We start from the raw sequence: 16317 nt of genomic DNA, 5'->3' as shown, positions 1-16317 counted from the left end.
GAACTATGAGCAGTATGATCACCGATTCGATCGCAACGATCGACGTCGAGTGCCCACTCCTCCCCCAAGGGGTGGATCATATGTGCCTCGACAACAGGATGATAGACGCCAGCACAGTGGCGAGCGAAGGATTCTAGTCGACCCCAGGGAACCAGGCTTTGACGCGAGATCCATCATCATTCAAGGTTTGGTCGACCGGAACAGAGCCCACAGAGAGGGTAATGACAGAGATGTACCCACCAGCAGCCGAGTGCATGTCTCCGGACCAGAGTGTTTCAGCAGAGCCATCAGAGCCGCGGTGATTCCTCCCAACTTCAGGTTGGCGACTGGAGTCAGCAAGTTCAACGGTGAGTCCAAGCCTGATACTTGGCTTGAGGACTACCGAGTGGCTGTTCAGATCGGCGGCGGAAATGACAAGGTGGCCATGAAGCATCTGCCTCTTATGTTGGAAGGGTCAGCCAGAGCATGGCTGAATCAGTTGACACCTAGCAGTATTTACACGTGGCAAGACCTCTCCCGAGTGTTTGTCAGGACGTTCGAAGGAACGTGCAAGCGACCAGCAGGACTGACAGAGCTGCAATCTTGTGTGCAGAAGTCGAATGAGACTCTGAGGGATTACATCCAGAGATGGATCACACTGCATCACACGGTAGAGAATGTATCTGATCACCAGGCAGTTTGTGCCTTCAAGGAGGGCGTAAAATACAGAGAGCTAAGCCTGAAATTCGGTCGAACCGGAGACATGTCTCTGAGTCGAATGATGGAAATAGCCACCAAATAGGCCAATGGCGAGGAAGAGGATCGGCTCCGGAGCGGCAAGCACAAGTCAGTCGCCCAGGACACCGGAGGCGGAAATTCCAGTCGGAAGCAAAAGCGTAAAGCCGAGCCAGCCGCTCCTGGAGAAGCCTTGGCCCTGAATCAAGGAAAGTTCAAAGGGAAGCCCAAGGGGCCTTGGAACCCCAAGAAAGTAAAAGATAAAGAAGGAAATGACGTGATGGATTTGCCATGTCACATCCACACCAAGAAAGATGAAGAGGGTAACTTCATTTACCCTAAGCATACCACTCGACAGTGTCGACTCCTGATACAGCAGTTCCAAGGGAAGCAGTCCAAGGACAAAGAAAAAGAGTCAGACAAGGTTGAGGACAAGGAGGACAGTGACGAGGAATATCCACAGGTCAATTCCACCCTGATGATTTTTGCTGACGTTGAGAGCAAAAATTGACTGAAAGTTATAAACCAAGAGGTGAATATGGCTGCTCGTCAATACCCAATTATCTGAAGTGGTCTCAAACTGCCATTACATTTGACCAATCTGATCACCCGACGCACATAGCCACCCCTGGGAGGCAAGCGTTGGTGGTCGACCCAGTCATTGAGGGCACTCGACTGACCAAAGTGTTGATGGTTGGCGGCAGTAGTTTGAATATACTATACGCTGAGACGCTGAAAGGGATGGGCATTCCGATGTCCAGACTGATCACAAGCAACATGAGTTTCTATGGAGTCATCCCTGGCAAGAAGGCCGCGTCACTCGGCCAGATTGCTCTTGATGTGGTTTTTGGCGATTCAAAGAATTTCCGCAAAGAGAAGCTGGCATTTGAGGTTGTGGATTTCCAGAGTGCCTACCATGCTATTTTGGGCAGGCCAGCTTATGCACGTTTTATGGCCCGACCATGTTACGTGTACCTCAAACTAAAGATGCCTGGCCCTAAAGGCGTGATCACTGTCACTGGTAACCGCAAGAAGGCGGAAGAGTGCTTCCAGAAAGGCTCAAAGATCACCGATGCTCAGATGGTGGCAGAAGAGTGCCAGGAACACCAGAGGAATGCAGATCCGAGTGATTTGTTGCGAGCCAAAAAGCCTGCTACGGAATCAGCGTTCCAGTCGTCCGGTGAGACAAAACTAGTTCACATCCACCCGACCGACCCCAACGCTGCTCCGACTCATATCTCCACAACACTCGACCCCAAATAGGAAGAAGCGCTCATCCAGTTCCTCCGTGAGAACTGGGACATCTTTGCATGGAAACCTTCTGACATGCCGGGTGTACCCAGGGGACTAGCTGAGCATTGTCTGCGAGTCGATTCAAAGGCAAAACCTGTGAAGGAACATCTGCGACGGTCCCCCGTCCAGAAAAGGAAGGCTATTGGCGAAGAAGTGGCTCGGCTCCTAGCAGCAGAGTTTATCCGAGAGATTTACCACTCCGAGTGGCTCGCCAATGTCGTCATGGTCCCCAAAAAGGATAATTCGCTTCGCATGTGCATTGATTTTAAGCATATCAATCGGGCCTGCCCGAAAGATCATTTTCCTCTTCCCCGCATCGACCAAATAGTCGACTCGACTGCGGGATGCGAGCGACTGTCTTTTTTAGACGCTTATTCCGGATACCATCAGATTCGTCTGTTTGGACCCGATGAGATCAAAACAGCTTTCATCACCCCATTCGGGTGCTTCTGTTATGTCACCATGCCATTCGGCCTCAAGAATGCCGGAGCCACGTTCATGAGGATGATTCAGAAGTGTTTGCTCTCTCAAATCAGTCGGAATGTGGAAGCATACATGGATGACATTGTGGTCAAGTCACGAAAAGGTTCCGACCTGCTGACTGACCTTGCTGAAACATTTGCCAACCACAGGAGGTACGATATCAAGCTTAACCCATCCAAGTGCACATTCGGAGTTCCTGGTGGAAAGTTACTCGGTTTTCTCGTTTCCGAACGAGGAATCGATGCAAACCCAGAGAAAGTAGGCACTATACTCCGAATGAAACGACATGTGCGTGTGCATGATGTTCAGAAGCTTACTGGTTGCTTGGCCGCTTTAAGTCGATTCATCTCTCGTCTCGGTGAGAAGGCATTGCCTCTTTACCGACTGATGAAGAAGTCAGACAAGTTCGAGTGGACTCCTGAAGCTGACGCAGCGTTTGCAGAGCTAAAAACCCTGCTTTCCACCCAGCCGGTGCTTGCTGCCCCGATCAGCAAAGAGCCTTTGCTGCTTTATATTGCAGCCACAGGACAAGTCGTTAGTACTGTACTTACGGTTGAGCGGGAAGAAGAAGGGAAAGCCTTCAAAGTTCAGCGCCCAGTATATTACATTTCCGAAGTCCTGACCCCATCCAAGCAACGATACCCTCATTATCAGAAGCTTGTATATGGGATTTATATGACCACGAAGAAAGTTGCTCACTACTTCTCTGACCATATCATCACAGTCGTCAGCGACGCCCCCTTATCAGAGATTCTGCACAACAGAGACGCAACTGGTCGAGTGGCAAAATGGGCGATTGAACTCCTTCCCCTGGATATCAGATTTGAGGCAAAGAAAGCTATCAAGTCCCAAGCAATAGCAGATTTCCTCGCCGAGTGGACTGAATAGCAGTTACCAACTCAAGTTCACTCGGAGCACTGGACTATGTTCTTCGATGGCTCCAAAATGCTGAATGGTTCCAGTGCCGGGGTAGTGTTGGTTTCCCCCCGAGGAGATAAGCTCAGATATGTACTCCAGATTTACTTTGATTCCTCCAACAATGAAGCAGAATACGAAGCACTCTTATACGGGTTGCGTATGGCCATTTCACTCGGCGTCCGTCGCCTCATGGTCTACGGTGACTCGGATTTGGTGGTCAACCAAGTGATGAAGGAGTGGGACGTCAGAAGCTCAGCCATGACGGGTTACTGCAATGCAGTCAGAAAGCTGGAGAAGAAATTTGAGGGATTAGAGCTCCATCACGTCCCCCGACTGAAGAATCAAGCAGCCGATGACTTGGCGAAGATAGGTTCCAAAAGAGAAGCCATTCCGAGTGGCGTGTTTTTGGAGCATGTTCACACGCCGTCGGTTCAAGAAGATCCTTTCACTGAGGAAGCCCTGTAGCCAAAAAGCGCCACAGATCCGACTGAAGTCGAGATCCCAGCTGTGGTCGACTTAATCATGGAAGTTCTGGTCATCACTCCCGACTGGACAGTGCCCTATATCGCCTATATTCTGAGGAAAGAGCTCCCAGAGAATGAAGAAGAGGCTCAGGAGATCGTCCGCCGATCCAAAGCCTTTACTGTCATGAGGGGACAGTTGTATAGAGAAAGTACGACTGGAGTCAGCCAGAAATGCATAACACCGGAAGAAGGTTGAATGATTCTCAACGACATCCACTCGGGGACCTGTGGCCATCATGCGTCCTCTCGGACCATCGTGGCTAAAGCATACCGAGCGGGTTTTTACTGGCCCAGAGCAAATGAAATGGCGAAAGAGATAGTGGACAAGTGTGAAGGATGTCAGTTCTACTCCAACATGTCACACAAACCTTCCTCAGCCTTGAAGACCATCCCGATCGTCTGGCCTTTTGCTGTTTGGGGTTTAGATATGGTTGGACCGCTGAGAACTGGCAGGAGCGGCTTCACCCATGTACTGGTGGTAGTCGACAAGTTCACCAAGTGGATCGAGGCCAAGCCCATTAAAAATCTTGATGTCGGCACTGCCATCAGCTTCATCCGAGAATTAATATTCAGATATGGAGTTCCGCATAGTATCATCAGTGATAATGGGTCAAACTTCGACTCCGATCAATTCAAAGCTTTCTGCGCTTCCCATGGCACACGAGTCGACTACGCTTCAGTCGTGCACCCTCAGTCGAATGGACAAGCAGAAAGAGCAAACGACCTGATTCTCAAAGGACTGAAACCTCGGTTGATGCGCGACCTTAAGCACGTAGCAGGCGCGTGGGTCGATGAACTTCCATCAGTTCTTTGGGGATTGAGGACTACTCCAAATCGGTCGACCGGGAGGACTCCGTTCTTTCTGGTCTATGGAGCTAAAGCAGTTCTGCCGAGCGACCTGCTTCATAATGCGCCGCGAGTTGAGCTCTACTCTGAAGCCGAAGCAGAACTAGCCCGACAGGATGCAGTCGACTTCCTAGAAGAGGAAAGAGAGATGGCCATGATCTGATCGACCATCTATCAGCAAGACTTGCGTCGATTCTACGCCAGAAACGTGAAGAGCCGAGCCTTCCAAGAAGGAGACTTGGTCCTCCGAGTCGACCAACAGAAGCCGCACAAACTCGCCCCTACTTGGGAATGCCCCTTCATTGTTACCAAAGTTCTCCACAACGGAGCATACCGCCTTTACAACGTCGATCGCCAGATTGACGAGCCACGAGCCTGGAATGCGGATCTGCTCCGCCCCTTTTATACTTAAGTTTTCACTCGGATGAGTTGTAATAAAAGTACTTCTGTAGTGTATTCATCAAAGACAAGAGTTTCATAAGTTTCTCAGTGATTGTTATTTCTTTTGTTCTCATAAATCAGTCCCCCAGTGGGTGGCTTAGCTGCGAACCCGTTTTGCCTAAGTTTGTAAAAAAAAAATCCTACCGAGTGGTAAGCCAGCCTTCCACTCGGAGGCTTAGCTGCGAATCTGTTTCGCCTAAGTTTAAACAAAATCCTACCGAGTGGTAAGCCAGCCTTCCACTCGGAGGCTTAGCTGCAGTCCAAGTACTCGCCTAAGTTAAACAAAATCCTTACCGAGTGGTAAGCCAGCCTTCCACTCAGAGGCTTAGCTGCGAATCCGTTTCGCCTAAGTTTAAACAAAATCCTACCGAGTGGTAAGCCAGCCTTCCACTCGGAGGCTTAGCTGCGAATCCGTTTCGCCTAAGTTTAAACAAAATCCTACCGAGTGGTAAGCCAACCTTCCACTCGGAGGCTTAGCTGCAGTCCAAGTACTCGCCTAAGTTAAATAAAATCCTACCGAGTGGTAAGCCAACCTTCCACTCAGAGGCTTAACTGCAGTCCAAGTACTCGCCTAAGTTAAATAAAATCCTACCGAGTGGTAAGCCAGCCTTCCACTCGAAGTCTTAGCTGCAGTCCAAGTACTCGCCTAAGTTAAAACAAAACCCTACCGAGTGGTAAGCCAACCTTCCACTCGGAGGCTTACCTGCAATCTAGTGTTCGCCTAATTATAAAAGACAACGTGCACTCCGCAAGGAGGATGAGGCGCAGTTCAATCCCTGCCTCCTCCTTCCGAGCTACGCCACAAATACAACGTGCGTTCCGCAAGGAGGATGAAGCGCAGGTCGACTGCTACCTTCTCCTCCAAAGCCGCACCACGAAAATCCTACCGAGTGGAGAGCACACCTGCCACTCGGCGGCTTAGCTGCAGCCCAGTGCTCGCCTAAGTTTCTAAAATCCTACCGAGTGGAGAGCAAACCTCCCACTCGGGGGCTTAGCTGCAGCCCAGTGCTCGCGTAAGTTTCTAAAATCCTACTGAGTGGAGAGCAAACCTCCCACTCGGGGGCTTAGCTGTAGCCCAGTGCTCACCTAAGTTTCTAAAATCCTACCGAGTGGAGAGCAAACCTCCCACTCGGGGGCTTAGCTGCAGCCAAGTGCTCGCCTAAGTTTCTAAAATCCTACCGAGTGGAGAGCGAACCTCTCGCTCGGGGACTTAGCTGCAGCCCAGTGCTCGCCTAAGTTTCGAAAATCCTGTCGAGTGGAGAACAAATCTCCCACTCGGAGGCTTGGCTGCAGCCCAACACTCGCCTAAACATGACGAATACAAGTCGATTGCGATTTGTGCTTCGTTCCTACCTGCAAAAGAGCATCACAGACACTAGTATATATTCCAATCCAAGGAGGATGGTTGATCAAAAGCAGAAGCAAACATATTTCAACGACAAACCAAGTTCAGATAACGTCCTACGGATCCAGAAGTGCTCAGGCACCAAGCCTGTTAAAGTTTATCGGTTACAAGACCACTCGACATTCTGAGGCAAATTTAAGACATCAAGCGTAAAAGTTTTTTACCCCTCCCGCGGAGGGATGGAAGGCACAACAAACTCGTCCAGGTCGATCCCGTCTGCGATCCGAGTGGCAGCAACAATGAAGGTCTCCATGAAAGAACGGAAGTCATGCTTCCTGGTATTAGCCACCTTGAGAGACACCAGCTTGTCCTCTCTCGCTTCCTTGTAGTGGATGCGGACTAAGGACAGAGCAACGTCGGCACCACACCTGGCAGAAGACTTGTTCCATTCTTGCACTCGACTTGGAACTTCGTTCAGTCGAGTCATCAGAGACTCGAGGTCGTTCTGAAGTGTTTCTTCTGGCCAGAGTGATGTGTCGATGCGCGACGTTGCAGCCTTCAGTCTTGCAAGGTAGTCGACCACTGCAGCAACGCGAGACTCGAGGTGGAGCACGTTCATAGCGGCTTCATCTTTCACTGGAGAGTTGATGGGATCCAAGCCAGTTTCCACTCGACTAATCTCCTCTTCAAAGTTTTGGCAGAATTCTATGGACATGATTCAAGGATAAGCTGATGTTCCTATAGCAAGTCAGTAGTTACCAGTCGGATATAAGGGGTTACCTTCGAGCATGAGGAATAGCTTCTTGGCGAGTCCTCCCAGATAAACCTCCAAGTCATTCTTCTTTCCCGCCAGTTCGCCAACCTTGTCACTCAGGGCTATCTTCTCACGATTCTGTTGGGTGACCTCCTTGTTGGCCACGTCGAGAGCAGCTTTCAGAGTGGCATTCTCCTCTTCAAGTTTGCTGATGGAAGCCAACTTCTCTTCTGCAAGTTTTGTCTTGTCCAAAGCCGCTTTTTGCGCCTCGGCGAGGTCAAGGTCCTTCTTCTTCAGAGCATCCTTCAGTTTATCTGCAAAATCACAATAAGATCAGACTCGGGGACAGGCAAGAAGCAAATACAGTCGTCAAGATTCTCACCAAACATACCTTTTGCCTCCTCCTTCGACTTCGTGAAGTTCTCTTGGACAAGCTTCAGATCAAGTTCAAGCTCAATGTGCTTGTTCTCCAACTCGGTATAACGAGAAACAAGGTCACAAGATTTCTGCAAAAGATCAGTCGACAGACATCAAAGAAAGATCACTTCCGAGTGACTAAGAGAAAAATCGTAATATTTCTAAGACTACAACTGAATCTAAACATTCAACCGTAGTCTCGGGGACTACACCCAGTGGGTGTACTCAGCGTGCCCCCACTAGTTCTATCAGCTAGACTCAGAGTCGATCAGTCGACCGGAAGCAGCTAACTGTCAGCAGTTAGACAAAAAAAAGAGAAGAATTATTCAGACCATAGCCGACTGCCAGCAGTCGACCACGGTCTCGGGGACTACACCCAGTGGGTGCACTCAGCGTGCCCCCACCGGTACCATGATTCCACTCGACCAGTTCGAGTGAAACAAGTAAAAGTGAGAAATTTCAAGACGCAAAGACTGCAGTCGACTGCCAGCAGTCCACCGTAGTCTCGGGGACTACACCCAGTGGGTGCACTCAGCGTGCCCCCACTAATCCTGACTGTCCAATCGACACACCCAGTGGGTGCATGACAAACATCAAGATTTCCAGTCGGTGTTCAACTAACCTGGACATTACTCTGAAGAGCTGAACTCGCGTCATAAGCTGCTTGGCTGGCGGTTCGGATCGCCTTCACCTGCTCCATCATAATCCCGGCTTGGCGTATGGCTTCCTTGGCAGCGCTTGCTTGGTCCTCCGGGACGTGGTAGGTGGAGAAGAGAGAAGGTGGATCAGCACTCGACGATGAAGGGCGGGCAACCGTCAACGGCTCCGCAAAGGACACGGTAGCCCGAGCAACATTGCTCCCCTCCGGAATCAGTGGTTCAGGTGCTGACACAACCTAAGCAGCCTTGCCAATAGTCACCTTCCTGCTCCTCCTCGGCCTCAGCAGCGCTTCATCGTCATCGTTAGGGAGATCGATGATAACGCTAGGTGGAGCTGCAGAAGAAGTTCAAAGTCAAAAATAAAGATCCAATCGACCAAAAGCGAAATTGCACAGATCATACCAGGATGAGAAGTAGCAGCATCTTCCATTTCTTGATCCTCATGCCTAGCTGAAGTCTCAGAAATAGCAGCACCGCGATTTCAAAAAATCAGTCGGTCAGCGATCAAGTCGACCAAGAATATATCCATGTTAAAAGGAAAAACATGAGTTATGCTGTTACCCAGAAACAGTCGGAATCTCCATCCTCATCTTTGGTAGGGCCTTCGCCGGTTTTGTCGGGGCTGCTCGGGGTTGCTTCGACGCCTTCTCAGTCGGCGCCGGTGAAGTCGTCCGAGGGCGTTTCGTCGATTGCCCGGTAGGCACGACTCCCTTGCCACGTTCGACCGTAGGGTCGTGGGCGAGCTTGGACCTTCTTTCAGAACGGGGAGGCACAACTTCCTCCTCCTCTTCCTCCTCATCGGAGCCTGCATCTTCATCACCCTCATCACCATCCGATTCCCACTCCTCCTGACTTTCACCTCCACTTCCTTCCTCCTCCTCGGCCTGTGCTTGCGCCCTGTTGGGCATCGAATACAACTCAGTGGTAGCCTGAAAGACAACAAACAAGACAAAGGTCAATCGACTGATCTGCAACGAAACAGAATGGACGGAACGTGATTACAATCGGAGAAAAGTGGTCATACCTTGTCTGCCTCATAACATTGGTCGAGTGGCGGGATCCTCCTGGCACCGTGAGGGTTGTCCTTGTTCCCTGTGATGGCAGTCATCCACCTCTCCAGTGTGGCATCGTCGACCTCCTCTAGGTGGACCCGAGTGGTCTCTTCAGTACCAGAGTACAACCACATCGGGTGGCCCTGGTACTGGAGTGGTTGGATGCGCCGCCGAAGGAAAACCTCCATAAGATCCATGCCAGTCACACCGTCGCGAATAAGCTGGACTACACGCTCCATCAACATTTTAACCTGAGCCTTCTCCTCCGGAACTACTTTCAGAGAGGATGGCTTGTTCACTCGACTCATAGAAAAGGGAGGGAGCCCAGTCGACTGCCCTGGTGTTGGCTGGTCTTGGCAGTAGAACCAGGTCGACTGCCACCCTCTGACTGACTCGGGAAGGGTCATAGCCGGGAAAGCACTCTTACTCCTCATATGGACCCCAAGACCCCCACACATCTGGATTACTTGGGTTCTCTTGTCATTGGGATTGGCCTTTTTGACCGTCTGAGAGCGGCAAGTGAATATGTGTTTGAAAAGGCCCCAATGCAGCCGACAACCCAAGAAGTTTTCGCACAGAGACACGAAAGCGGTGAGATAGGCAATGGAATTAGGTGTGAAGTGGTGGAGATGAGCCCCGAAGAAGTTCAGAAACCCCCGAAAGAAGAGATGCAGCGGCAAAGAAAACCCACGATCGACATGAGTCGCTAGGAGGACACACTCACCCTCCTGAGGCTGCGGCTGCCACTCCGTCCCCGGAAGCCTCGCTGCTCCGTGCTCGATCAGCCCCTCATTGGCCAGGTCATCGAGATCCTTCTGGGTGATGGTCTAGCGGATCCAATCCCCTTGGATCCAACCTTGTGGCAGGCGGGACCGTGACGAGGATCCACCCCGACTGGTCGCTCTCCCCTTCGCCTGCGCCGTCGCCTTCTTCGCCCACTCCAAAGCCGCCGTCCTCTCCTTCACCATTGTCGCCGACGAGGCTGGAACGGAGCAGCGGTGCTGAGCAGTTGGTGAGCGAAGCGGATGAATCTGGAGACGAGGGAGGGGAAATTGAGGGGGCGCTGTTCAAAGACCTCCACCCGATCCCTTATATGGAGTCGCTTTTGAGTGGCTGACAGGTAGGCCCGAGCAATCCTATCAAATCCCGAAACAGTCGCGCGACCGATACGTGGCAAAAAAGGCGGTGTGGGAATCGAGGCGTCTCTGGCTTATCCCATCCGAGTACCGCGGCCTTCCTCGCTTCGCGCGCTTCCCAAAATTCGGATCCCATTAAATCCGCTAACCACAGGACAACTTGTCAGACGGAAGATCTCCTGCGATCCGTCGCTCGGAAATTTCCAAGTTCATGAAGTTCACTCGACAGATATAAAGAATGGATCAAGGCGACTGAAAGAAAGTTGACATCCTCACTTGAAAGTCATTGATCCAGAGGAAAACACCTTTACAACACCAGAAAGCAGGTCGGAAAGATTGCCAACTCCTTCCTCACTCAAACCTCGATCCATTTGGGGGCTAATGATGAAGTCATGTACCTAGGGTAGGGTCATGGACCTATCCAAGGTACCCTCCCCGAGGACATCTTTTAGAAGAAGCCGTCTTCCAGTCGACCAAGAGGGACTCCACTCGACGGACTAGGAGACACTCAATGAACCTGAAAACACTCGACCATGAAGACTCACTCGACCACCAGGAGTTAGAGATCTACTCTGTATCCAAACGGTATGTAATTAAGTTGTCTTTATGGTCATGATGACACTTTATGTAAGGCGTTACCAGTAACGCCAGACCTTAATGTACTTTAAACCCTCCGCTACGTGGGCTGGCTGGGGTCCTGGCATCCTCTATATAAGCCACCCCCCTCCACTGGCAGAAGGGTTCGCACCCCTGTAACTCTCACACATATAATCCAGTCGACTGCCTCCGAGCTCCGAGACGTAGGGCTGTTACTTCTTCCGAGAAGGGCTTGAACTCGTAAAACACTTGTGTGCACAACTACTCCATAGCTAGGATCTTGCCTCTCCTTAGTACCCCCCTACACTACTGTCAGACTTAGAACCACGACAGGGCATGCTTGGAAAATTAACCATCTAATGCAATAAAGAATAATAATTATTAGATATCATGTATTAAGAAATTATAAATGTTTGGAAAATAAACAATTCTTGCTTACCTCATAACATCAATGGAAGTCTTTAGCCTTAGTTAGGATTAGGCTGGTTCACTTAGATTGTACTATAGCATCATGTTCCGATGGTTGAGAGCTTGAACCAACTGGTTTGAAAAGCTTATGTGTGGATTCGGCTCTTTTCTCTTCATGTCTACACAAGCACAAATAAATAAATGAAAATGTTATACTTGATGATTAATGCTTATAATTTGTATGATTATACTTCTATAGTTTCTAAAGGCATGAACTAATCTGATGCGAGAATAGATTACCTTTTCCCCTTGTATTATTGCTACTCAGCCGCCGTGTGTCCGAGCCACCGACAATGGGAAACGGGCAACCGGCAACGTGTCTGTGGATCGGCGCAATGACGCTTCCCTGTCTCGGCGTGCCCCACCCTTCTCCGGTCCTCGATAGTGGCACGATGGACAGATCTGATCGGAGCGGCCAACAGGTAAGTCTCGATCTCAGCAATGGGCGGCGGCTTGGAAACAAACGGACTACCTCTAGCGATACGTGGATTTGTGCTGTAACTAACAGGGCCTCTTTATTTTCCATGATGGCCTGCTTGGCATTTTAGTGCTCCATATCTATAATGGGCTATACCAACTCAAGAAAATCTAATGGGCTGTAACAGTACATGGGCTGAGCATAGGGGGGCGAAGCAGGTTACGTACATGCACACAAGCAAAAAAGTTAGGGGATCGCTGATCGTTATCGAGGGACCACTCGATTGTATGTGTGTGTGTGTGTGGGGGGGGGGGTCTCGCCCCCTCGCCCTCCTTAGAATCGTCCCTGGGTGAATTTCTAAGTCCCATGCAATAAATGGGAATGAAATTCAAACATCTGGGCGTCATGGCTTGACCGGTAACATTGAGAAACTTGGTTTTTTAAATTCCTATAAATTCAAAACTCGCCTAAAAATCATGAAACTTGGCATGGTGTCATTTCATGGCACCAACATGTTGTGGTAAAAAAATTGGCCGAATTGGGACAAGTTTTGGTATAAGCTTCTTGCAAACTGGAGCTTCTCTCAAGAAGACTCGTGGTTCCGAGAGGGAACGTGTCATGTTTGTGTGCAAAACGATATATGCTGCCTCTCCCCTTGAATTTTTACAGAGGAAACATAGAACTATATGAGTGCTGTGTTAAAATTTGGAGTTATTCCGGGTTTGTTTGGCCTTTTTATACATTAATTGAGTTTTTGCGCATTTAATGTGCATATTTCAAATTTGAACTAGAGCACATGCTCCAGTGCACCAAAGTTGGTTGAAAAAATCACATGTGTGTCCTTGGGTGAATTTCTAGGTCCCATGTAAGAAATGGGAATGAAATTCAAACATCTGGGCGCCGTGGCTCGATAGAAAATATTGAGAAACTTGGTTTCTTAATTCCTGTAAATCCAAAACAGGCATGAAAATCATGAAACATGGCATGGTGTCATGACATAGCATCAACATGCTGTGGTAATTTTTTGGCTAAATTGGGACAAGCTTTGGTATAAGCTTCTTGCAAACCGGAGCTTCTCTCAAGAAGGCTCATGGTTCCGAGAGGGAACGTGTCACCTCTGTGTGCGAAACGACATACACTGCCTTCTCCCGCCTTGTTTTTTTACACAGGCTGCTTAGACCAATAGGAGTTTCGTGCTAAATTTTGGAATTATTCTGGGTTCGTTTGGCCTTTTTGATACATTAATTGAATTTTCAGGCATTTAATGCACATAATTCAAATTTGAACTACAAGCACATGCTCTAGTGCGCCAAAGTTAATTGAAAAATTATTTATGTGTACTTGGGCGAATTTCTAGGTCCCATGCAAGAAATGGGAATGGAATTCAAACATCTAGGCGTCTTGGCTCGGCCGGAAACATCAAGAAACTTGGTTTTAAAATTCCCGTAAATCCAAAACTCGCATGAAAATCATGAAACTTGGCATGGTGTCATGACATGGCACCAACATGCCGTGGTAAATTTTTTGTCCGATTTGCGAAGGTGCACACATTAACAATCAACAAAGTCATTTTAGAGTAAGTGCCGTCACGTTACAATCGGAAACACAAGTATTATTGAAACCATGGGCATTCTACTTACCATTTACGTGCCGCCATGCGTCCCCTTTTTTGTTGGCTGGGAGGTGACGTGAAGGGTAGCTATTTGAGTACGGAAGGCGTGGGATCAGACCCATGTGTGTGCTCATCGGGAGGAGTGCCCTTTGACCTCTGTCCGCCGCCCACCTCTCTCCCAACATCTCCATTAATGGCGCCCGAGCCCCTTTTTAATGGCATGGCTATTTCTCACTCGACTAAGATTTAAGAGAGAAAAAATATCTAAAATTAAAGTTTTGCATAGATCTTGATGTAAGACCCGACAGACCTTTATAGCACCGACTGTGATTTATGTCAAGACTGATGAATATAAGGACGATGAAAGTGGATAATAATTGTCTTACATATTTAGCAAGATAATTAAAAAAGCCACATGCAACAACGCTCAAAATACACAAGGGAAAAAGAAGAAGGAAGACGCAGACAATGATTTGGCTCGCTGATCTCTACTTTATTGATGTGTTGCTGCAGGCTGCGGAGACTAGTTATCGCGACGAGCGGTGATGAGCTCTTTTGTGTCCTCAAGATGCTGCTTGAGAGCATCCACGGATTACTTCGCCAGCCTTTGGCGCTCGATGTGGAGCATGGCATTCTCATCCATAAGTTTCTTAATGATGACGCTGGTCCTCTTCAACAAGGCAGTGGTCTCTTCATGTTGCTTCGTCGTTCCGGTGATCTTCGCCCTCAACAGGTCGCGCTCGGTGCGGAGCTTCGCCTTGTCCTTCCCTAGTCCTCGGATGACGCTAGTAGCATTTTCAAACAAGGCATTCATCTCATCTTGCAGCTTCATCCAGTTGGAGATCCGACCCATCAGGTCATCAAGCATAGCGCGCATGCACTTGTGTGAGTCCTCGCCTCCCCGTGGGACATTTTCCCCAGCCGCCATGGCATGGAAGGACATCTCTGCTGCATTCGCGGCACGACGAGACATCTCTGCTGCTTCCGCTGCGCGGCCGGACCAGTCTGCTGCATCGACGGTACGGTGGGACCTCTGTGCTGCTTCAACGGCGCGGTAGGACCTATGTGCTGCTACGGCGGTGCGAGGGGACATGCTGGTTGCTTTTGCGGTGAGGTGGGACATCTCTCGTGCTTCCGCTTCCATGCTCGCCTCTCCCTGGGTAATCTCTCGAGCCAGAACTCATGCGGGCCATGACAGACGCAAGTGAATGACAATGAATGACTTGTTTGTTTTTGTGGATGAGGAGTTGATGAGGAATGTGTGGTCATCTTGGAGTAGGTAGTATTTATAACCGAGTACTAATACACTCCTAAGTGGGAAACCATTTAGGTTTTGATCAGTGTGAACAGGTTTGCAATTAAATATAGCATGGTAGTAATTTGGAATGTGACTGGATGCAGGCGTGCAACACTATTCCCGGACGACCTAACGTGGGCACGCGTTCTCGGTCGCATACGTGGCGTTTGCACCATTGGGTGCACAACAATAGGCGATGTCAGCACATGTCTTATTCCATCAACCGTGCGCGCACGTTATTACCATCGCACATGATTATTTTAATTAGAATGTGTGTCCGTCTAGCGCACACATGTTGATCTGTCTAACTGTTTCTATTTGTTGTGGCTAATCGCAAATAGTTCAGCCGTGTGAAGTGTATGCCGTCAATAGTTAACACCTTGACGTGGCTGACCATTTCTTTTGTGTTGCCTAATCACAAACAGTTCATACGTCTAAAGTATATGCCCTCAATCACGTACACACCTTCATCTGGCTGCCCATTTCTATTGTTCCGCCTCATCACAAACAGTTCATTGAGGTGAACTGTACGCCGTATATTGCACACATCTTTGATCTGGCTGCCCGTTTCTGCTGTTCTGCCTCATCACAAATAGTTCATATGGATCAACCGTATGCCCCTTATCGCACACACAACTAAACTCTGAATCGTGTTTGATGTATCCTTCATCGCAAATGTTTTGCATCTTTTTGGCGATTTTTTTACATCGCCGTTTGCGATTAATGCATCGCACACAATTTCTTCAAAGGGTCTCTGATCTTAGTGTCGCGTTAGCAGCATCCTACAGTAGTGCATCCTTGGATTTTTCTTCTAATTCTTTGTCCTAGGTGATCGAAAGTCCCACTAGTGATTCTTCCCACTGCCGTGGGGAGACCCAAATAACGCTCAGTAAATGCTTCGACATGAATACTGAGAGTATGCTTCACTTGTAGCCGCGAACTCTGAGAAGTATTGGGGCTAAAGTAAATAGCGGTTTTTTCCTCATTAACTTGTTGCCCTGAAGCTTCAGCATATATTTGAATAATTTCATTCATACGTTCAGCACTGTGTGTATTCACCTTGATGAAAATCAAGCTATCATCCGCGAAAAGGAGATGACTGATCCAAGGAGCTCTAAAGTTTACACGGATGCCACGATCGAGCCCTTGGCCAACATAATTACTGAGCAATAAAGAGAAACCTTCGGCGCAAAGTAGGAAAAGATACGGCGATACTAGATCGCCTTGCCAAAGTCCTTTCGAAGGAGAAAACAATGGTAGCGATTCTCCATTCATTCTGACAGAAAATCTCACTGGTGTCACACACTTCATCACCAATCTGACAAACTGAGCATGAAACCCCA

This window comes from Triticum aestivum, chromosome 4B (assembly GCF_018294505.1).
Source record: "Triticum aestivum cultivar Chinese Spring chromosome 4B, IWGSC CS RefSeq v2.1, whole genome shotgun sequence".
Taxonomy (NCBI): domain Eukaryota; kingdom Viridiplantae; phylum Streptophyta; class Magnoliopsida; order Poales; family Poaceae; genus Triticum; species Triticum aestivum.
Note: the sequence above shows the minus strand (reverse complement) of the source record.